General features: G+C 41.0%; 1 protein-coding gene across 1 annotated transcript in view; it reads left to right on the forward strand.

Moving 5' to 3' along the window:
- Positions 1–2,344: 2,344 nt before the first annotated feature.
- Positions 2,345–25,399, forward strand: part of LOC137632605 (uncharacterized) — a 110,138-nt gene continuing 87,083 nt past the window's right edge. Inside the window, exon 1 of the mRNA XM_068364648.1 lies at positions 2,345–2,364. The gene's annotated coding sequence lies outside the window, so the exon portion shown is untranslated. The remainder of the gene's footprint in view (positions 2,365–25,399) is intronic.

Raw genomic sequence — 25,399 nt, forward strand, 5'->3', positions numbered from 1 at the left:
TATGGCTAGATGGAACCTGAATGGTACATTCTCCCCTTTCATTTGAACCTTCTTTTTGGAGAAAGGCAGTAAAAATAGACTTTTACATCCTTTATTACTGTATACATATACAGTAATAGATAGCCTTCACTCCATGCTTTCTCTCTCTCTCTCTTATCTAGCTTGGTAGATGTTCCGAGCTAGCTAATCCGGCAACATGCCGGCTGAACTACAGTATATGTCTATACAGGTAGTCAGTATATTTGCAGTATAGTTTATACCGCAGATGGATAACTAACGTATATATTATACTAGTAGTTATTTCCAATATATCTTGGGTATCCCTGCCCAGATATTCGCTGAACCCAATCCTATATTGATAGAATAATATTTCGTCACTATTCTGATTTGAAATCGGTTTACATTTACCCCGCAATATTAAATTTCGTGAAGGGCTGGTGGTGTGACACCTCTAACCCCTAAAGGGGAGAGCCCTTATCCCTGAGTTTCCCTGATCAAGAAGCTCCCTGATTTAATATTGTAAGGGAGGTTACAGTGAATAGATTGGTTGGGATGCACAAATATATGTCTTTTATTTTTCTAATCAACATATCTTGGGTACCTTTGTGCGAGCTTCTGCTGGTGCCGCTCCTATATCGAAAGAATGGCATTCCTTCGATACTCTGATTGTGAAATCAGTCCTCCTTACCTCACAGTGTTAAGTATAGAGGGGGACAGTGCTTGTACGCTTCCTTACACCTAGGTGTTCGACCCCCTTTTTCTACCGGGAATTCCCCGGTTGGAGGAATTTCCTTATCTTAACCCTGGAAAGGTATGATGGGTCGTATGCGACCCCTACAGCATTTTCAAAACCTGTTTTTTCCCCATAAATCATCAGCTGTCTTGAATATGGAAGTGATCGACCTGCAAGGGGTGACTAGTCTACATGCCATTGTCTGCTTTAGGACTGATTTTCGTCTAACTTCCCTCCTTCCCCGTTTTTTTACCCCCCCAGGGGTCGACCTCGACCCTGACATACCTTTATAGGGGTAAGTGATCAAACAGCAAAGTTATTACATAATTATAAATTGTCGAACAGTGTTGATACTTGTTTGGTTCTTTATAGTTGGAAAGTGTGGATGGATGGTGTGTCTACCACTTGCATGACATTGGTTTTGGCTTAGATGCCATATATTACCATGACGTCCATTTTCCCTCAAATGCTAATTTCTGAATTTTTTTTATTTTTTGCAAATTTGATTTTTTTCTATTTATTTTGAATTTATCTTCAATAATGGCCAGCAGGTAGTATTCCCTCGGCATGGATGTCATCAACACACTTCTAATGGAGTTAAAAAGAGATGTTGATGATTATATAGAGTTTGCAACCCCATTCTTCATTTAAAGTGGTAGATTGGGCTGTAAGAGTTGTTGCGGTCTGTGGCCATTTTGTTGACATACCCGAAAGGTAAGTTGGCATATCTCTATATATTCTTGTTCTGTATAGATTTCGTGATATTTTGGTATATTTTGATGCATAAATATCATATTTTATAGGAGATACAATGATTTTCATAAGAAATTTACTTTGTGAAACTAGGCCGTCAAAAAATGACCTTTAGATTTCACCCCTGATATAACAGTAAATTACATCTTAGTGCACATTTTATTATGTATTTCTGTTCTAGGATAATATGAGTTTATTCTATAAAAAAATTAGCCTCTTCCTATTTCATTTGGGTACCCAAAAAAATTCATGAAATTTGGACAAATTATTTTGGCCAAAAAAAGTTACCCTTTTTTTCTCATTTCAGATCTTGACTTCTATGGGTCCAACTCATTTCCAGCAATTACACGCTGTTGCTTTGCCATCTAAAAAGGTGCCCGTAAAGGGATTTATGTGTATATGTATATTTCTATTTTTTGTGAATATTTACGTCGTCTTTTTTTGTATACTTAAATTTTTAATATATTTCCAATAAATAGTTATTTTGTAGATGGGTATCATTTATATTTTCAGTAGTTTTTATCATTCTTTGAAGTATTTTTAGCAAGTCAAACAATACAGATTGATGCATAACTAAATTTTTCCTGAATTTTTTTCGGAGTCGGTGTCGCGCGCGACCGAGTATACCCTTAAAGGGGTGTCCGAGGAGCGTACCTATCCAGGGTTAATACTGAGGGGAGGTAACAGCATTGGCTCACAGGGGATACACGGGTATGTCTCCCACTATCTCTTTTAGGTTTCTGTCCTGAGCTATTTTTATCAAAAGATGATTTTTGCAAATTGTTTAACAGTGCGATAATCAATTGAATACTCATTTCTGTTCTTTCCTTACAGGAGGGACACCAGATGATGCATCACAGTCTTCTGCAGTTATAAAGATGAGTATTTTCACAGACATAATATGTGCAGGTTCATGCCCCAAGCAATATTATTTCCAAATCCCCAACCCCGTCTGAGACCCTCTGACCTGTAAGTAGGTCAGACCTTACTGCCGAAAGTCTCTAAAAAACCCAAGTTAATATAACACATTTGTGTATGAGATTTCTAAAATCTCTCCAAAACCATACCTACCTATTTTACAGCTTCCTAAAGGACTTCCTGTCCCCTATCCCTCCTTTCTCCACTCCAGTTCGAGGAGAGGAGGTGAAGATGGGGGTAGACCCCCCCCTCTCGCTGCCAGTGCATACAAGATGGCAGTCTCAAGCTGTTGAACTACAGTTGGTTTGGTTTCAGAAGTTATCTCAAATGCAGTTCAGTTGCGAACTCGCAAAAATACGAAAACTCTACGGGAATTGGACTGAAGATTTCACTTATTCATTTCGATAACTAACAATTTAGTGTTCCCTTTAAAGGTTTTTAAGGTTTTTAAGGTTTTAAAGCTCCCCCAAACCCTCCAACCTTGCCTTACAAGGATGGTAAGGTTGCAAATACTAACGGCACTAATGAATCTGAGCAAGACTCGAACCCCCGGCTGGAAAACACCAGGCAGAGACTACATTCAGGCCACACCTTGTAGTGATAACAACGACGGCAGTCATTGATTCAATGTCACATTCGACTCCGCCGCTGAGAGCCAGCAGTGTGTGCCCTTGGTCACCACCCAGTCAATAGTTGAGTTGGTATGCCTTCAATCGGCAGCCCGCCGGTAACCGGCGGACTGCCGACAGCCTGAGGAGTCGCCAATGGTTAAGAGGGCTGCTGACTATGCGTATAGTTTTCACCACTACCCAGTCACATTGAATACTGCCTAGGATGGTGTGACTTCTGTCAGCGACCCGCTGACAGCCGACAAGTCACTGACATGCCGGAGAACTGCTACCCATAACGGTACTGAAGTACTGTGCCAGTTAACTTACCCCCAAGTACTAGCCTTGACGGTAATATTGTGGTGGGATGTTGCAAAACAACCCCCACACCCTTGAATCACTCTAACTGACAATTGTCCCACAACACAAACTTTCCCCTTACTTTATCAACCGGACTCTTGGACAGAAGGAAAATTGAAACAAAACATAACCTTAAAGCTATATTACCTTACAAACTAAAATAATTAACACCAAAAGCATCCACATTCAAAATACTTAAAACTGATCAAACTTAATATTAAATATGCAAAAACCAAAACACCATTCATATAAAAAACCCTAACAAACTTAAAATTAAAATAGACCACAACCAATATGTATATATTATTTTTTATAAGACACCGACACTGTCCTCAACACAAGCCAAACTGTCTTTTATGGCAAACTACCACTATCACCGCTTTGTGATCAACTATTCCACTGAGTGGCAATTTGCAAACAGTACTTCCCTGATTGGGGTCATTGATATCATCATCATCATATTCATCATCATCATCATCATCATCATCAGCAATCTTAATTCAAAGGCCAAGTCATCATCCGTTCAGAAATCCAAAAAACAGTCCAAAAAAAATCGTATACAGGCCAGGTCATCAACAGTTGAGCAATCGATTAGCGAAGTCTAAATGCAATCCTTTATTACAGGCCTGGTCATCAACAATAATCCACTTTCAAAACTTGAGTCTCTCCAAAGGAGGAATCACGGCCTGCCAAAATAAATAAAAAAAAAAAACACGAACACTTCTAGCTAACTGAACTATCGCACTATAATCAAAGATAAATAATAAATTGTTCCTATCATTCACAATCACGATAAGCAAAGATAAACAAAACTGTACTTACTCAGAAAATCAATGAAAACTTCCAACGCTGGTAAGAAAAATATATATAATCCAGCGTTCACACAACTGCCTTAAGCTGCAGTCAAATAAAAAAAGCATTCGCTCAGAAACATTCACCACTGTCGTAACCTAGCTAAAAACAATGTAAACAAACAACCTCAAATATACCGACAGTCTTTCCCACTACAAACAATCATTCGCTAACTATCACTTGTTCTTCGGCGCGCACCCCGGACACACAAACACACATACACACACACACACACACACACACACACACACACACACTCGCGCACGCGCGATTTAGCAAAACTAAAGCAAATTAAATCTCTCTCTCTCTCTCTCTCTCTCTCTCTCTCTCTCTCTCTCTCTCTCTCTCTCTCTCTCTCTCTCTCAGGATTTGGCCAAAACAAAAATTAAAATAAAGCAAAAATAAATCCTCCACAATATGCCAGTTGTATAGGGGTATACAATACCCTGTACATCTGTAGTATAGGACCATATCACAGACAAAAATCTTTGGTACATAACCATACAATAGAATGGTTTTCCAGTACGCTGTGCTTCTAAGCACAATCTCTTGCTGAGACTTAACTGATTTGGGGGATCCACTTCCCCCCCCCCTTTTTTTCTACACTGACGCTTCATCAGCCTCTTTGATTCTCATTATTAATTCCCCGGATGTAGGCGCTTTTTACGCTACTCTATCCTTATGGGCTAGAATCTTCCATCTGGCCCTTCTTGAAAGGAGATGCCCTAGAATCAATAATTAGGAAGGCCGCAGCAGTTGGCTGGAAGGATTCACATGTATGTCTCCTATTCTTTTCCAGCGTACTTATCCTAAGCGTTATACAATAGAAAGGAATCTTATATTACAGTGAAACACTGAAAAGCTGATAAAGGCAAACAGTCAAGTTTGCCCTAAAAGGAGGACGGAAGGGTTTCTTAGTTCTCCTTAGGATGTTAAACAGCACTTTTCTTTAAGTTTTTCTATCAGAACTTTGTAAGCCTTGTTTTAGCGTTTTTATCTTAATACAATTTGCTTTTTACATTCCATAGGCATGGATGACACTTATAAATCTCAATAAATTCGCCCCAAAAAACTGTCCACCCAAACCTCAGATATTATTTTTCCACTTATATTTTTCACTCGAAAGAACAAAATAATGAGGCTTCTGATATAGAGACTGGCCAGGTTGACTCACCCAGCCACATACGAGCAGTTCCAGTCGGGGCAAATTACATCTCTGTAAATGGCCTCCTTTAGATCTCAATGAACAATCGATTGTAGCAATTAGATCATACAATCAGATTGGAGGATAAATATGAACACTCACACAACGATATGCTGAAACTCCGCCCACTTTGATCTAATCTAACAGATTTGGTCGCTAGTGAATGGGCAGCCTAAGCCATTACTAGTCTCGTTTAGAGATTTATGGGTAATCTCTCTTCCCTCTGAGAGTAGCCTTAGGCTACAACTCTCTGCGTCGGCCTTGAATTTCGAATTCAGGCATGACTAGGCTAGAGTTTTCTGTCTCATCCCTTAACGGCAGACGGCAAGGTTTGGGATTTGATCAGAACCTCATAGTATTTAGTCTTTTGTCGGCAGTCGGTCGGCGGGGTGATTGCATTCCCCTGCCGGCTGAGCTGCCGGCATAGGAGGCTAGCCCTCCCTAGATTACACCTGAACTGGTCGAATGTTGCCGCCACCTTCTCCCTTTGGTCTAGTAGACTAGTCCTATGCTCGCAGACCCTAGGCTGTAGAGTCGTATACTCTTGTGGCCTAGAATGGTGCCGGCATTGGAACTCTGTTTCTCCCATGTTGAGAGGAACGGCATGGACTGCCGTCCCCGTAACTGTATTAGCACCTCCTAAGCTGGAGAATAGTTGATTCTCCTGCTGCTTGTGGTTGTGCCGGTACTGAAACAGAGTTTCTTCAGGGTGTGTAGGTCCGGCAACATTGCCGGTCCCTCCCATACCTCTTATAGGACCCTCCCCCCCCTCTGTTCTTTTACGATGGCCGAGCCATTGTCTTTCCTGAGCCGGCGTCCTGCAACCTTACCATTGCCGGTGGGTTGCTGGAGCCGGCCAGACCACCTCTCCTCAGCTGACGGCTGTCGGCGACTGACGGCTTCCAACGGCCATGACGGCTGTGGGTGGGAGGTCCCTTTTGTCACCAAGGTTCTCCAGTTCTCCCTTGAACTGCTGGCCACAACTTCTGTTGTCGGCCTGTTGTCGGCGTATTGCTTTGGCCGGCAGTAGACCGGCACGGATAGGTACTGACTCAGTCGGTAGCATGCCGACTGTACTCGTGCTGACAGAGGCTGGCCTACAGTGGTAAGCCGGCAATAGTACTATGGCTAGATGGAACCTGAATGGTACATTCTCCCCTTTCATTTGAACCTTCTTTTTGGAGAAAGGCAGTAAAAATAGACTTTTACATCCTTTATTACTGTATACATATACAGTAATAGATAGCCTTCACTCCATGCTTTCTCTCTCTCTCTCTTATCTAGCTTGGTAGATGTTCCGAGCTAGCTAATCCGGCAACATGCCGGCTGAACTACAGTATATGTCTATACAGGTAGTCAGTATATTTGCAGTATAGTTTATACCGCAGATGGATAACTAACGTATATATTATACTAGTAGTTATTTCCAATATATCTTGGGTATCCCTGCCCAGATATTCGCTGAACCCAATCCTATATTGATAGAATAATATTTCGTCACTATTCTGATTTGAAATCGGTTTACATTTACCCCGCAATATTAAATTTCGTGAAGGGCTGGTGGTGTGACACCTCTAACCCCTAAAGGGGAGAGCCCTTATCCCTGAGTTTCCCTGATCAAGAAGCTCCCTGATTTAATATTGTAAGGGAGGTTACAGTGAATAGATTGGTTGGGATGCACAAATATATGTCTTTTATTTTTCTAATCAACATATCTTGGGTACCTTTGTGCGAGCTTCTGCTGGTGCCGCTCCTATATCGAAAGAATGGCATTCCTTCGATACTCTGATTGTGAAATCAGTCCTCCTTACCTCACAGTGTTAAGTATAGAGGGGGACAGTGCTTGTACGCTTCCTTACACCTAGGTGTTCGACCCCCTTTTTCTACCGGGAATTCCCCGGTTGGAGGAATTTCCTTATCTTAACCCTGGAAAGGTATGATGGGTCGTATGCGACCCCTACAGCATTTTCAAAACCTGTTTTTTCCCCATAAATCATCAGCTGTCTTGAATATGGAAGTGATCGACCTGCAAGGGGTGACTAGTCTACATGCCATTGTCTGCTTTAGGACTGATTTTCGTCTAACTTCCCTCCTTCCCCGTTTTTTTACCCCCCCAGGGGTCGACCTCGACCCTGACATACCTTTATAGGGGTAAGTGATCAAACAGCAAAGTTATTACATAATTATAAATTGTCGAACAGTGTTGATACTTGTTTGGTTCTTTATAGTTGGAAAGTGTGGATGGATGGTGTGTCTACCACTTGCATGACATTGGTTTTGGCTTAGATGCCATATATTACCATGACGTCCATTTTCCCTCAAATGCTAATTTCTGAATTTTTTTTATTTTTTGCAAATTTGATTTTTTTCTATTTATTTTGAATTTATCTTCAATAATGGCCAGCAGGTAGTATTCCCTCGGCATGGATGTCATCAACACACTTCTAATGGAGTTAAAAAGAGATGTTGATGATTATATAGAGTTTGCAACCCCATTCTTCATTTAAAGTGGTAGATTGGGCTGTAAGAGTTGTTGCGGTCTGCGGCCATTTTGTTGACATACCCGAAAGGTAAGTTGGCATATCTCTATATATTCTTGTTCTGTATAGATTTCGTGATATTTTGGTATATTTTGATGCATAAATATCATATTTTATAGGAGATACAATGATTTTCATAAGAAATTTACTTTGTGAAACTAGGCCGTCAAAAAATGACCTTTAGATTTCACCCCTGATATAACAGTAAATTACATCTTAGTGCACATTTTATTATGTATTTCTGTTCTAGGATAATATGAGTTTATTCTATAAAAAAATTAGCCTCTTCCTATTTCATTTGGGTACCCAAAAAAATTCATGAAATTTGGACAAATTATTTTGGCCAAAAAAAGTTACCCTTTTTTTCTCATTTCAGATCTTGACTTCTATGGGTCCAACTCATTTCCAGCAATTACACGCTGTTGCTTTGCCATCTAAAAAGGTGCCCGTAAAGGGATTTATGTGTATATGTATATTTCTATTTTTTGTGAATATTTACGTCGTCTTTTTTTGTATACTTAAATTTTTAATATATTTCCAATAAATAGTTATTTTGTAGATGGGTATCATTTATATTTTCAGTAGTTTTTATCATTCTTTGAAGTATTTTTAGCAAGTCAAACAATACAGATTGATGCATAACTAAATTTTTCCTGAATTTTTTTCGGAGTCGGGGTCGCGCGCGACCGAGTATACCCTTAAAGGGGTGTCCGAGGAGCGTACCTATCCAGGGTTAATACTGAGGGGAGGTAACAGCATTGGCTCACAGGGGATACACGGGTATGTCTCCCACTATCTCTTTTAGGTTTCTGTCCTGAGCTATTTTTATCAAAAGATGATTTTTGCAAATTGTTTAACAGTGCGATAATCAATTGAATACTCATTTCTGTTCTTTCCTTACAGGAGGGACACCAGATGATGCATCACAGTCTTCTGCAGTTATAAAGATGAGTATTTTCACAGACATAATATGTGCAGGTTCATGCCCCAAGCAATATTATTTCCAAATCCCCAACCCCGTCTGAGACCCTCTGACCTGTAAGTAGGTCAGACCTTACTGCCGAAAGTCTCTAAAAAACCCAAGTTAATATAACACATTTGTGTATGAGATTTCTAAAATCTCTCCAAAACCATACCTACCTATTTTACAGCTTCCTAAAGGACTTCCTGTCCCCTATCCCTCCTTTCTCCACTCCAGTTCGAGGAGAGGAGGTGAAGATGGGGGTAGACCCCCCCCTCTCGCTGCCAGTGCATACAAGATGGCAGTCTCAAGCTGTTGAACTACAGTTGGTTTGGTTTCAGAAGTTATCTCAAATGCAGTTCAGTTGCGAACTCGCAAAAATACGAAAACTCTACGGGAATTGGACTGAAGATTTCACTTATTCATTTCGATAACTAACAATTTAGTGTTCCCTTTAAAGGTTTTTAAGGTTTTTAAGGTTTTAAAGCTCCCCCAAACCCTCCAACCTTGCCTTACAAGGATGGTAAGGTTGCAAATACTAACGGCACTAATGAATCTGAGCAAGACTCGAACCCCCGGCTGGAAAACACCAGGCAGAGACTACATTCAGGCCACACCTTGTAGTGATAACAACGACGGCAGTCATTGATTCAATGTCACATTCGACTCCGCCGCTGAGAGCCAGCAGTGTGTGCCCTTGGTCACCACCCAGTCAATAGTTGAGTTGGTATGCCTTCAATCGGCAGCCCGCCGGTAACCGGCGGACTGCCGACAGCCTGAGGAGTCGCCAATGGTTAAGAGGGCTGCTGACTATGCGTATAGTTTTCACCACTACCCAGTCACATTGAATACTGCCTAGGATGGTGTGACTTCTGTCAGCGACCCGCTGACAGCCGACAAGTCACTGACATGCCGGAGAACTGCTACCCATAACGGTACTGAAGTACTGTGCCAGTTAACTTACCCCCAAGTACTAGCCTTGACGGTAATATTGTGGTGGGATGTTGCAAAACAACCCCCACACCCTTGAATCACTCTAACTGACAATTGTCCCACAACACAAACTTTCCCCTTACTTTATCAACCGGACTCTTGGACAGAAGGAAAATTGAAACAAAACATAACCTTAAAGCTATATTACCTTACAAACTAAAATAATTAACACCAAAAGCATCCACATTCAAAATACTTAAAACTGATCAAACTTAATATTAAATATGCAAAAACCAAAACACCATTCATATAAAAAACCCTAACAAACTTAAAATTAAAATAGACCACAACCAATATGTATATATTATTTTTTATAAGACACCGACACTGTCCTCAACACAAGCCAAACTGTCTTTTATGGCAAACTACCACTATCACCGCTTTGTGATCAACTATTCCACTGAGTGGCAATTTGCAAACAGTACTTCCCTGATTGGGGTCATTGATATCATCATCATCATATTCATCATCATCATCATCATCATCATCAGCAATCTTAATTCAAAGGCCAAGTCATCATCCGTTCAGAAATCCAAAAAACAGTCCAAAAAAAATCGTATACAGGCCAGGTCATCAACAGTTGAGCAATCGATTAGCGAAGTCTAAATGCAATCCTTTATTACAGGCCTGGTCATCAACAATAATCCACTTTCAAAACTTGAGTCTCTCCAAAGGAGGAATCACGGCCTGCCAAAATAAATAAAAAAAAAAAACACGAACACTTCTAGCTAACTGAACTATCGCACTATAATCAAAGATAAATAATAAATTGTTCCTATCATTCACAATCACGATAAGCAAAGATAAACAAAACTGTACTTACTCAGAAAATCAATGAAAACTTCCAACGCTGGTAAGAAAAATATATATAATCCAGCGTTCACACAACTGCCTTAAGCTGCAGTCAAATAAAAAAAGCATTCGCTCAGAAACATTCACCACTGTCGTAACCTAGCTAAAAACAATGTAAACAAACAACCTCAAATATACCGACAGTCTTTCCCACTACAAACAATCATTCGCTAACTATCACTTGTTCTTCGGCGCGCACCCCGGACACACAAACACACATACACACACACACACACACACAAACACACACACACACACACTCGCGCACGCGCGATTTAGCAAAACTAAAGCAAATTAAATCTCTCTCTCTCTCTCTCTCTCTCTCTCTCTCTCTCTCTCTCTCTCTCTCTCTCTCTCTCTCTCTCTCTCAGGATTTGGCCAAAACAAAAATTAAAATAAAGCAAAAATAAATCCTCCACAATATGCCAGTTGTATAGGGGTATACAATACCCTGTACATCTGTAGTATAGGACCATATCACAGACAAAAATCTTTGGTACATAACCATACAATAGAATGGTTTTCCAGTACGCTGTGCTTCTAAGCACAATCTCTTGCTGAGACTTAACTGATTTGGGGGATCCACTTCCCCCCCCCCTTTTTTTCTACACTGACGCTTCATCAGCCTCTTTGATTCTCATTATTAATTCCCCGGATGTAGGCGCTTTTTACGCTACTCTATCCTTATGGGCTAGAATCTTCCATCTGGCCCTTCTTGAAAGGAGATGCCCTAGAATCAATAATTAGGAAGGCCGCAGCAGTTGGCTGGAAGGATTCACATGTATGTCTCCTATTCTTTTCCAGCGTACTTATCCTAAGCGTTATACAATAGAAAGGAATCTTATATTACAGTGAAACACTGAAAAGCTGATAAAGGCAAACAGTCAAGTTTGCCCTAAAAGGAGGACGGAAGGGTTTCTTAGTTCTCCTTAGGATGTTAAACAGCACTTTTCTTTAAGTTTTTCTATCAGAACTTTGTAAGCCTTGTTTTAGCGTTTTTATCTTAATACAATTTGCTTTTTACATTCCATAGGCATGGATGACACTTATAAATCTCAATAAATTCGCCCCAAAAAACTGTCCACCCAAACCTCAGATATTATTTTTCCACTTATATTTTTCACTCGAAAGAACAAAATAATGAGGCTTCTGATATAGAGACTGGCCAGGTTGACTCACCCAGCCACATACGAGCAGTTCCAGTCGGGGCAAATTACATCTCTGTAAATGGCCTCCTTTAGATCTCAATGAACAATCGATTGTAGCAATTAGATCATACAATCAGATTGGAGGATAAATATGAACACTCACACAACGATATGCTGAAACTCCGCCCACTTTGATCTAATCTAACAGATTTGGTCGCTAGTGAATGGGCAGCCTAAGCCATTACTAGTCTCGTTTAGAGATTTATGGGTAATCTCTCTTCCCTCTGAGAGTAGCCTTAGGCTACAACTCTCTGCGTCGGCCTTGAATTTCGAATTCAGGCATGACTAGGCTAGAGTTTTCTGTCTCATCCCTTAACGGCAGACGGCAAGGTTTGGGATTTGATCAGAACCTCATAGTATTTAGTCTTTTGTCGGCAGTCGGTCGGCGGGGTGATTGCATTCCCCTGCCGGCTGAGCTGCCGGCATAGGAGGCTAGCCCTCCCTAGATTACACCTGAACTGGTCGAATGTTGCCGCCACCTTCTCCCTTTGGTCTAGTAGACTAGTCCTATGCTCGCAGACCCTAGGCTGTAGAGTCGTATACTCTTGTGGCCTAGAATGGTGCCGGCATTGGAACTCTGTTTCTCCCATGTTGAGAGGAACGGCATGGACTGCCGTCCCCGTAACTGTATTAGCACCTCCTAAGCTGGAGAATAGTTGATTCTCCTGCTGCTTGTGGTTGTGCCGGTACTGAAACAGAGTTTCTTCAGGGTGTGTAGGTCCGGCAACATTGCCGGTCCCTCCCATACCTCTTATAGGACCCTCCCCCCCCTCTGTTCTTTTACGATGGCCGAGCCATTGTCTTTCCTGAGCCGGCGTCCTGCAACCTTACCATTGCCGGTGGGTTGCTGGAGCCGGCCAGACCACCTCTCCTCAGCTGACGGCTGTCGGCGACTGACGGCTTCCAACGGCCATGACGGCTGTGGGTGGGAGGTCCCTTTTGTCACCAAGGTTCTCCAGTTCTCCCTTGAACTGCTGGCCACAACTTCTGTTGTCGGCCTGTTGTCGGCGTATTGCTTTGGCCGGCAGTAGACCGGCACGGATAGGTACTGACTCAGTCGGTAGCATGCCGACTGTACTCGTGCTGACAGAGGCTGGCCTACAGTGGTAAGCCGGCAATAGTACTATGGCTAGATGGAACCTGAATGGTACATTCTCCCCTTTCATTTGAACCTTCTTTTTGGAGAAAGGCAGTAAAAATAGACTTTTACATCCTTTATTACTGTATACATATACAGTAATAGATAGCCTTCACTCCATGCTTTCTCTCTCTCTCTCTTATCTAGCTTGGTAGATGTTCCGAGCTAGCTAATCCGGCAACATGCCGGCTGAACTACAGTATATGTCTATACAGGTAGTCAGTATATTTGCAGTATAGTTTATACCGCAGATGGATAACTAACGTATATATTATACTAGTAGTTATTTCCAATATATCTTGGGTATCCCTGCCCAGATATTCGCTGAACCCAATCCTATATTGATAGAATAATATTTCGTCACTATTCTGATTTGAAATCGGTTTACATTTACCCCGCAATATTAAATTTCGTGAAGGGCTGGTGGTGTGACACCTCTAACCCCTAAAGGGGAGAGCCCTTATCCCTGAGTTTCCCTGATCAAGAAGCTCCCTGATTTAATATTGTAAGGGAGGTTACAGTGAATAGATTGGTTGGGATGCACAAATATATGTCTTTTATTTTTCTAATCAACATATCTTGGGTACCTTTGTGCGAGCTTCTGCTGGTGCCGCTCCTATATCGAAAGAATGGCATTCCTTCGATACTCTGATTGTGAAATCAGTCCTCCTTACCTCACAGTGTTAAGTATAGAGGGGGACAGTGCTTGTACGCTTCCTTACACCTAGGTGTTCGACCCCCTTTTTCTACCGGGAATTCCCCGGTTGGAGGAATTTCCTTATCTTAACCCTGGAAAGGTATGATGGGTCGTATGCGACCCCTACAGCATTTTCAAAACCTGTTTTTTCCCCATAAATCATCAGCTGTCTTGAATATGGAAGTGATCGACCTGCAAGGGGTGACTAGTCTACATGCCATTGTCTGCTTTAGGACTGATTTTCGTCTAACTTCCCTCCTTCCCCGTTTTTTTACCCCCCCAGGGGTCGACCTCGACCCTGACATACCTTTATAGGGGTAAGTGATCAAACAGCAAAGTTATTACATAATTATAAATTGTCGAACAGTGTTGATACTTGTTTGGTTCTTTATAGTTGGAAAGTGTGGATGGATGGTGTGTCTACCACTTGCATGACATTGGTTTTGGCTTAGATGCCATATATTACCATGACGTCCATTTTCCCTCAAATGCTAATTTCTGAATTTTTTTTATTTTTTGCAAATTTGATTTTTTTCTATTTATTTTGAATTTATCTTCAATAATGGCCAGCAGGTAGTATTCCCTCGGCATGGATGTCATCAACACACTTCTAATGGAGTTAAAAAGAGATGTTGATGATTATATAGAGTTTGCAACCCCATTCTTCATTTAAAGTGGTAGATTGGGCTGTAAGAGTTGTTGCGGTCTGCGGCCATTTTGTTGACATACCCGAAAGGTAAGTTGGCATATCTCTATATATTCTTGTTCTGTATAGATTTCGTGATATTTTGGTATATTTTGATGCATAAATATCATATTTTATAGGAGATACAATGATTTTCATAAGAAATTTACTTTGTGAAACTAGGCCGTCAAAAAATGACCTTTAGATTTCACCCCTGATATAACAGTAAATTACATCTTAGTGCACATTTTATTATGTATTTCTGTTCTAGGATAATATGAGTTTATTCTATAAAAAAATTAGCCTCTTCCTATTTCATTTGGGTACCCAAAAAAATTCATGAAATTTGGACAAATTATTTTGGCCAAAAAAAGTTACCCTTTTTTTCTCATTTCAGATCTTGACTTCTATGGGTCCAACTCATTTCCAGCAATTACACGCTGTTGCTTTGCCATCTAAAAAGGTGCCCGTAAAGGGATTTATGTGTATATGTATATTTCTATTTTTTGTGAATATTTACGTCGTCTTTTTTTGTATACTTAAATTTTTAATATATTTCCAATAAATAGTTATTTTGTAGATGGGTATCATTTATATTTTCAGTAGTTTTTATCATTCTTTGAAGTATTTTTAGCAAGTCAAACAATACAGATTGATGCATAACTAAATTTTTCCTGAATTTTTTTCGGAGTCGGGGTCGCGCGCGACCGAGTATACCCTTAAAGGGGTGTCCGAGGAGCGTACCTATCCAGGGTTAATACTGAGGGGAGGTAACAGCATTGGCTCACAGGGGATACACGGGTATGTCTCCCACTATCTCTTTTAGGTTTCTGTCCTGAGCTATTTTTATCAAAAGATGATTTTTGCAAATTGTTTAACAGTGCGATAATCAATTGAATACTCATTTCTGTTCTTTCCTTACAGGAGGGACACCAGATGATGCATCACAGTCTTCTGCAGTTATAAAGATGAGTATTTTCACAGACATAATATGTGCAGGTTCATGCCCCAAGCAATATTATTTCCAAATCCCCAACCCCGTCTGAGACCCTCTGACCTGTAAGTAGGTCAGACCTTACTGCCGAAAGTCTCTAAAAAACCCAAGTTAATATAACACATTTGTGTATGAGATTTCTAAAATCTCTCCAAAACCATACCTACCTATTTTACAGCTTCCTAAAGGACTTCCTGTCCCCTATCCCTCCTTTCTCCACTCCAGTTCGAGGAGAGGAGGTGAAGATGGGGGTAGACCCCCCCCTCTCGCTGCCAGTGCATACAAGATGGCAGTCTCAAGCTGTTGAACTACAGTTGGTTTGGTTTCAGAAGTTATCTCAAATGCAGTTCAGTTGCGAACTCGCAAAAATACGAAAACTCTACGGGAATTGGACTGAAGATTTCACTTATTCATTTCGATAACTAACAATTTAGTGTTCCCTTTAAAGGTTTTTAAGGTTTTTAAGGTTTTAAAGCTCCCCCAAACCCTCCAACCTTGCCTTACAAGGATGGTAAGGTTGCAAATACTAACGGCACTAATGAATCTGAGCAAGACTCGAACCCCCGGCTGGAAAACACCAGGCAGAGACTACATTCAGGCCACACCTTGTAGTGATAACAACGACGGCAGTCATTGATTCAATGTCACATTCGACTCCGCCGCTGAGAGCCAGCAGTGTGTGCCCTTGGTCACCACCCAGTCAATAGTTGAGTTGGTATGCCTTCAATCGGCAGCCCGCCGGTAACCGGCGGACTGCCGACAGCCTGAGGAGTCGCCAATGGTTAAGAGGGCTGCTGACTATGCGTATAGTTTTCACCACTACCCAGTCACATTGAATACTGCCTAGGATGGTGTGACTTCTGTCAGCGACCCGCTGACAGCCGACAAGTCACTGACATGCCGGAGAACTGCTACCCATAACGGTACTGAAGTACTGTGCCAGTTAACTTACCCCCAAGTACTAGCCTTGACGGTAATATTGTGGTGGGATGTTGCAAAACAACCCCCACACCCTTGAATCACTCTAACTGACAATTGTCCCACAACACAAACTTTCCCCTTACTTTATCAACCGGACTCTTGGACAGAAGGAAAATTGAAACAAAACATAACCTTAAAGCTATATTACCTTACAAACTAAAATAATTAACACCAAAAGCATCCACATTCAAAATACTTAAAACTGATCAAACTTAATATTAAATATGCAAAAACCAAAACACCATTCATATAAAAAACCCTAACAAACTTAAAATTAAAATAGACCACAACCAATATGTATATATTATTTTTTATAAGACACCGACACTGTCCTCAACACAAGCCAAACTGTCTTTTATGGCAAACTACCACTATCACCGCTTTGTGATCAACTATTCCACTGAGTGGCAATTTGCAAACAGTACTTCCCTGATTGGGGTCATTGATATCATCATCATCATATTCATCATCATCATCATCATCATCATCAGCAATCTTAATTCAAAGGCCAAGTCATCATCCGTTCAGAAATCCAAAAAACAGTCCAAAAAAAATCGTATACAGGCCAGGTCATCAACAGTTGAGCAATCGATTAGCGAAGTCTAAATGCAATCCTTTATTACAGGCCTGGTCATCAACAATAATCCACTTTCAAAACTTGAGTCTCTCCAAAGGAGGAATCACGGCCTGCCAAAATAAATAAAAAAAAAAAACACGAACACTTCTAGCTAACTGAACTATCGCACTATAATCAAAGATAAATAATAAATTGTTCCTATCATTCACAATCACGATAAGCAAAGATAAACAAAACTGTACTTACTCAGAAAATCAATGAAAACTTCCAACGCTGGTAAGAAAAATATATATAATCCAGCGTTCACACAACTGCCTTAAGCTGCAGTCAAATAAAAAAAGCATTCGCTCAGAAACATTCACCACTGTCGTAACCTAGCTAAAAACAATGTAAACAAACAACCTCAAATATACCGACAGTCTTTCCCACTACAAACAATCATTCGCTAACTATCACTTGTTCTTCGGCGCGCACCCCGGACACACAAACACACATACACACACACACACAAACACACACACACACACACACTCGCGCACGCGCGATTTAGCAAAACTAAAGCAAATTAAATCTCTCTCTCTCTCTCTCTCTCTCTCTCTCTCTCTCTCTCTCTCTCTCTCTCTCTCTCTCTCTCTCTCTCTCAGGATTTGGCCAAAACAAAAATTAAAATAAAGCAAAAATAAATCCTCCACAATATGCCAGTTGTATAGGGGTATACAATACCCTGTACATCTGTAGTATAGGACCATATCACAGACAAAAATCTTTGGTACATAACCATACAATAGAATGGTTTTCCAGTACGCTGTGCTTCTAAGCACAATCTCTTGCTGAGACTTAACTGATTTGGGGGATCCACTTCCCCCCCCCCCTTTTTTTCTACACTGACGCTTCATCAGCCTCTTTGATTCTCATTATTAATTCCCCGGATGTAGGCGCTTTTTACGCTACTCTATCCTTATGGGCTAGAATCTTCCATCTGGCCCTTCTTGAAAGGAGATGCCCTAGAATCAATAATTAGGAAGGCCGCAGCAGTTGGCTGGAAGGATTCACATGTATGTCTCCTATTCTTTTCCAGCGTACTTATCCTAAGCGTTATACAATAGAAAGGAATCTTATATTACAGTGAAACACTGAAAAGCTGATAAAGGCAAACAGTCAAGTTTGCCCTAAAAGGAGGACGGAAGGGTTTCTTAGTTCTCCTTAGGATGTTAAACAGCACTTTTCTTTAAGTTTTTCTATCAGAACTTTGTAAGCCTTGTTTTAGCGTTTTTATCTTAATACAATTTGCTTTTTACATTCCATAGGCATGGATGACACTTATAAATCTCAATAAATTCGCCCCAAAAAACTGTCCACCCAAACCTCAGATATTATTTTTCCACTTATATTTTTCACTCGAAAGAACAAAATAATGAGGCTTCTGATATAGAGACTGGCCAGGTTGACTCACCCAGCCACATACGAGCAGTTCCAGTCGGGGCAAATTACATCTCTGTAAATGGCCTCCTTTAGATCTCAATGAACAATCGATTGTAGCAATTAGATCATACAATCAGATTGGAGGATAAATATGAACACTCACACAACGATATGCTGAAACTCCGCCCACTTTGATCTAATCTAACAGATTTGGTCGCTAGTGAATGGGCAGCCTAAGCCATTACTAGTCTCGTTTAGAGATTTATGGGTAATCTCTCTTCCCTCTGAGAGTAGCCTTAGGCTACAACTCTCTGCGTCGGCCTTGAATTTCGAATTCAGGCATGACTAGGCTAGAGTTTTCTGTCTCATCCCTTAACGGCAGACGGCAAGGTTTGGGATTTGATCAGAACCTCATAGTATTTAGTCTTTTGTCGGCAGTCGGTCGGCGGGGTGATTGCATTCCCCTGCCGGCTGAGCTGCCGGCATAGGAGGCTAGCCCTCCCTAGATTACACCTGAACTGGTCGAATGTTGCCGCCACCTTCTCCCTTTGGTCTAGTAGACTAGTCCTATGCTCGCAGACCCTAGGCTGTAGAGTCGTATACTCTTGTGGCCTAGAATGGTGCCGGCATTGGAACTCTGTTTCTCCCATGTTGAGAGGAACGGCATGGACTGCCGTCCCCGTAACTGTATTAGCACCTCCTAAGCTGGAGAATAGTTGATTCTCCTGCTGCTTGTGGTTGTGCCGGTACTGAAACAGAGTTTCTTCAGGGTGTGTAGGTCCGGCAACATTGCCGGTCCCTCCCATACCTCTTATAGGACCCTCCCCCCCCTCTGTTCTTTTACGATGGCCGAGCCATTGTCTTTCCTGAGCCGGCGTCCTGCAACCTTACCATTGCCGGTGGGTTGCTGGAGCCGGCCAGACCACCTCTCCTCAGCTGACGGCTGTCGGCGACTGACGGCTTCCAACGGCCATGACGGCTGTGGGTGGGAGGTCCCTTTTGTCACCAAGGTTCTCCAGTTCTCCCTTGAACTGCTGGCCACAACTTCTGTTGTCGGCCTGTTGTCGGCGTATTGCTTTGGCCGGCAGTAGACCGGCACGGATAGGTACTGACTCAGTCGGTAGCATGCCGACTGTACTCGTGCTGACAGAGGCTGGCCTACAGTGGTAAGCCGGCAATAGTACTATGGCTAGATGGAACCTGAATGGTACATTCTCCCCTTTCATTTGAACCTTCTTTTTGGAGAAAGGCAGTAAAAATAGACTTTTACATCCTTTATTACTGTATACATATACAGTAATAGATAGCCTTCACTCCATGCTTTCTCTCTCTCTCTCTTATCTAGCTTGGTAGATGTTCCGAGCTAGCTAATCCGGCAACATGCCGGCTGAACTACAGTATATGTCTATACAGGTAGTCAGTATATTTGCAGTATAGTTTATACCGCAGATGGATAACTAACGTATATATTATACTAGTAGTTATTTCCAATATATCTTGGGTATCCCTGCCCAGATATTCGCTGAACCCAATCCTATATTGATAGAATAATATTTCGTCACTATTCTGATTTGAAATCGGTTTACATTTACCCCGCAATATTAAATTTCGTGAAGGGCTGGTGGTGTGACACCTCTAACCCCTAAAGGGGAGAGCCCTTATCCCTGAGTTTCCCTGATCAAGAAGCTCCCTGATTTAATATTGTAAGGGAGGTTACAGTGAATAGATTGGTTGGGATGCACAAATATATGTCTTTTATTTTTCTAATCAACATATCTTGGGTACCTTTGTGCGAGCTTCTGCTGGTGCCGCTCCTATATCGAAAGAATGGCATTCCTTCGATACTCTGATTGTGAAATCAGTCCTCCTTACCTCACAGTGTTAAGTATAGAGGGGGACAGTGCTTGTACGCTTCCTTACACCTAGGTGTTCGACCCCCTTTTTCTACCGGGAATTCCCCGGTTGGAGGAATTTCCTTATCTTAACCCTGGAAAGGTATGATGGGTCGTATGCGACCCCTACAGCATTTTCAAAACCTGTTTTTTCCCCATAAATCATCAGCTGTCTTGAATATGGAAGTGATCGACCTGCAAGGGGTGACTAGTCTACATGCCATTGTCTGCTTTAGGACTGATTTTCGTCTAACTTCCCTCCTTCCCCGTTTTTTTACCCCCCCAGGGGTCGACCTCGACCCTGACATACCTTTATAGGGGTAAGTGATCAAACAGCAAAGTTATTACATAATTATAAATTGTCGAACAGTGTTGATACTTGTTTGGTTCTTTATAGTTGGAAAGTGTGGATGGATGGTGTGTCTACCACTTGCATGACATTGGTTTTGGCTTAGATGCCATATATTACCATGACGTCCATTTTCCCTCAAATGCTAATTTCTGAATTTTTTTTATTTTTTGCAAATTTGATTTTTTTCTATTTATTTTGAATTTATCTTCAATAATGGCCAGCAGGTAGTATTCCCTCGGCATGGATGTCATCAACACACTTCTAATGGAGTTAAAAAGAGATGTTGATGATTATATAGAGTTTGCAACCCCATTCTTCATTTAAAGTGGTAGATTGGGCTGTAAGAGTTGTTGCGGTCTGCGGCCATTTTGTTGACATACCCGAAAGGTAAGTTGGCATATCTCTATATATTCTTGTTCTGTATAGATTTCGTGATATTTTGGTATATTTTGATGCATAAATATCATATTTTATAGGAGATACAATGATTTTCATAAGAAATTTACTTTGTGAAACTAGGCCGTCAAAAAATGACCTTTAGATTTCACCCCTGATATAACAGTAAATTACATCTTAGTGCACATTTTATTATGTATTTCTGTTCTAGGATAATATGAGTTTATTCTATAAAAAAATTAGCCTCTTCCTATTTCATTTGGGTACCCAAAAAAATTCATGAAATTTGGACAAATTATTTTGGCCAAAAAAAGTTACCCTTTTTTTCTCATTTCAGATCTTGACTTCTATGGGTCCAACTCATTTCCAGCAATTACACGCTGTTGCTTTGCCATCTAAAAAGGTGCCCGTAAAGGGATTTATGTGTATATGTATATTTCTATTTTTTGTGAATATTTACGTCGTCTTTTTTTGTATACTTAAATTTTTAATATATTTCCAATAAATAGTTATTTTGTAGATGGGTATCATTTATATTTTCAGTAGTTTTTATCATTCTTTGAAGTATTTTTAGCAAGTCAAACAATACAGATTGATGCATAACTAAATTTTTCCTGAATTTTTTTCGGAGTCGGGGTCGCGCGCGACCGAGTATACCCTTAAAGGGGTGTCCGAGGAGCGTACCTATCCAGGGTTAATACTGAGGGGAGGTAACAGCATTGGCTCACAGGGGATACACGGGTATGTCTCCCACTATCTCTTTTAGGTTTCTGTCCTGAGCTATTTTTATCAAAAGATGATTTTTGCAAATTGTTTAACAGTGCGATAATCAATTGAATACTCATTTCTGTTCTTTCCTTACAGGAGGGACACCAGATGATGCATCACAGTCTTCTGCAGTTATAAAGATGAGTATTTTCACAGACATAATATGTGCAGGTTCATGCCCCAAGCAATATTATTTCCAAATCCCCAACCCCGTCTGAGACCCTCTGACCTGTAAGTAGGTCAGACCTTACTGCCGAAAGTCTCTAAAAAACCCAAGTTAATATAACACATTTGTGTATGAGATTTCTAAAATCTCTCCAAAACCATACCTACCTATTTTACAGCTTCCTAAAGGACTTCCTGTCCCCTATCCCTCCTTTCTCCACTCCAGTTCGAGGAGAGGAGGTGAAGATGGGGGTAGACCCCCCCCTCTCGCTGCCAGTGCATACAAGATGGCAGTCTCAAGCTGTTGAACTACAGTTGGTTTGGTTTCAGAAGTTATCTCAAATGCAGTTCAGTTGCGAACTCGCAAAAATACGAAAACTCTACGGGAATTGGACTGAAGATTTCACTTATTCATTTCGATAACTAACAATTTAGTGTTCCCTTTAAAGGTTTTTAAGGTTTTTAAGGTTTTAAAGCTCCCCCAAACCCTCCAACCTTGCCTTACAAGGATGGTAAGGTTGCAAATACTAACGGCACTAATGAATCTGAGCAAGACTCGAACCCCCGGCTGGAAAACACCAGGCAGAGACTACATTCAGGCCACACCTTGTAGTGATAACAACGACGGCAGTCATTGATTCAATGTCACATTCGACTCCGCCGCTGAGAGCCAGCAGTGTGTGCCCTTGGTCACCACCCAGTCAATAGTTGAGTTGGTATGCCTTCAATCGGCAGCCCGCCGGTAACCGGCGGACTGCCGACAGCCTGAGGAGTCGCCAATGGTTAAGAGGGCTGCTGACTATGCGTATAGTTTTCACCACTACCCAGTCACATTGAATACTGCCTAGGATGGTGTGACTTCTGTCAGCGACCCGCTGACAGCCGACAAGTCACTGACATGCCGGAGAACTGCTACCCATAACGGTACTGAAGTACTGTGCCAGTTAACTTACCCCCAAGTACTAGCCTTGACGGTAATATTGTGGTGGGATGTTGCAAAACAACCCCCACACCCTTGAATCACTCTAACTGACAATTGTCCCACAACACAAACTTTCCCCTTACTTTATCAACCGGACTCTTGGACAGAAGGAAAATTGAAACAAAACATAACCTTAAAGCTATATTACCTTACAAACTAAAATAATTAACACCAAAAGCATCCACATTCAAAATACTTAAAACTGATCAAACTTAATATTAAATATGCAAAAACCAAAACACCATTCATATAAAAAACCCTAACAAACTTAAAATTAAAATAGACCACAACCAATATGTATATATTATTTTTTATAAGACACCGACACTGTCCTCAACACAAGCCAAACTGTCTTTTATGGCAAACTACCACTATCACCGCTTTGTGATCAACTATTCCACTGAGTGGCAATTTGCAAACAGTACTTCCCTGATTGGGGTCATTGATATCATCATCATCATATTCATCATCATCATCATCATCATCATCAGCAATCTTAATTCAAAGGCCAAGTCATCATCCGTTCAGAAATCCAAAAAACAGTCCAAAAAAAATCGTATACAGGCCAGGTCATCAACAGTTGAGCAATCGATTAGCGAAGTCTAAATGCAATCCTTTATTACAGGCCTGGTCATCAACAATAATCCACTTTCAAAACTTGAGTCTCTCCAAAGGAGGAATCACGGCCTGCCAAAATAAATAAAAAAAAAAAACACGAACACTTCTAGCTAACTGAACTATCGCACTATAATCAAAGATAAATAATAAATTGTTCCTATCATTCACAATCACGATAAGCAAAGATAAACAAAACTGTACTTACTCAGAAAATCAATGAAAACTTCCAACGCTGGTAAGAAAAATATATATAATCCAGCGTTCACACAACTGCCTTAAGCTGCAGTCAAATAAAAAAAGCATTCGCTCAGAAACATTCACCACTGTCGTAACCTAGCTAAAAACAATGTAAACAAACAACCTCAAATATACCGACAGTCTTTCCCACTACAAACAATCATTCGCTAACTATCACTTGTTCTTCGGCGCGCACCCCGGACACACAAACACACATACACACACACACACAAACACACACACACACACACTCGCGCACGCGCGATTTAGCAAAACTAAAGCAAATTAAATCTCTCTCTCTCTCTCTCTCTCTCTCTCTCTCTCTCTCTCTCTCTCTCTCTCTCTCTCTCTCTCTCTCTCTCTCTCTCTCAGGATTTGGCCAAAACAAAAATTAAAATAAAGCAAAAATAAATCCTCCACAATATGCCAGTTGTATAGGGGTATACAATACCCTGTACATCTGTAGTATAGGACCATATCACAGACAAAAATCTTTGGTACATAACCATACAATAGAATGGTTTTCCAGTACGCTGTGCTTCTAAGCACAATCTCTTGCTGAGACTTAACTGATTTGGGGGATCCACTTCCCCCCCCCCTTTTTTTCTACACTGACGCTTCATCAGCCTCTTTGATTCTCATTATTAATTCCCCGGATGTAGGCGCTTTTTACGCTACTCTATCCTTATGGGCTAGAATCTTCCATCTGGCCCTTCTTGAAAGGAGATGCCCTAGAATCAATAATTAGGAAGGCCGCAGCAGTTGGCTGGAAGGATTCACATGTATGTCTCCTATTCTTTTCCAGCGTACTTATCCTAAGCGTTATACAATAGAAAGGAATCTTATATTACAGTGAAACACTGAAAAGCTGATAAAGGCAAACAGTCAAGTTTGCCCTAAAAGGAGGACGGAAGGGTTTCTTAGTTCTCCTTAGGATGTTAAACAGCACTTTTCTTTAAGTTTTTCTATCAGAACTTTGTAAGCCTTGTTTTAGCGTTTTTATCTTAATACAATTTGCTTTTTACATTCCATAGGCATGGATGACACTTATAAATCTCAATAAATTCGCCCCAAAAAACTGTCCACCCAAACCTCAGATATTATTTTTCCACTTATATTTTTCACTCGAAAGAACAAAATAATGAGGCTTCTGATATAGAGACTGGCCAGGTTGACTCACCCAGCCACATACGAGCAGTTCCAGTCGGGGCAAATTACATCTCTGTAAATGGCCTCCTTTAGATCTCAATGAACAATCGATTGTAGCAATTAGATCATACAATCAGATTGGAGGATAAATATGAACACTCACACAACGATATGCTGAAACTCCGCCCACTTTGATCTAATCTAACAGATTTGGTCGCTAGTGAATGGGCAGCCTAAGCCATTACTAGTCTCGTTTAGAGATTTATGGGTAATCTCTCTTCCCTCTGAGAGTAGCCTTAGGCTACAACTCTCTGCGTCGGCCTTGAATTTCGAATTCAGGCATGACTAGGCTAGAGTTTTCTGT

This window comes from Palaemon carinicauda, chromosome 41 (assembly GCF_036898095.1).
Source record: "Palaemon carinicauda isolate YSFRI2023 chromosome 41, ASM3689809v2, whole genome shotgun sequence".
NCBI lineage: Eukaryota > Metazoa > Arthropoda > Malacostraca > Decapoda > Palaemonidae > Palaemon > Palaemon carinicauda.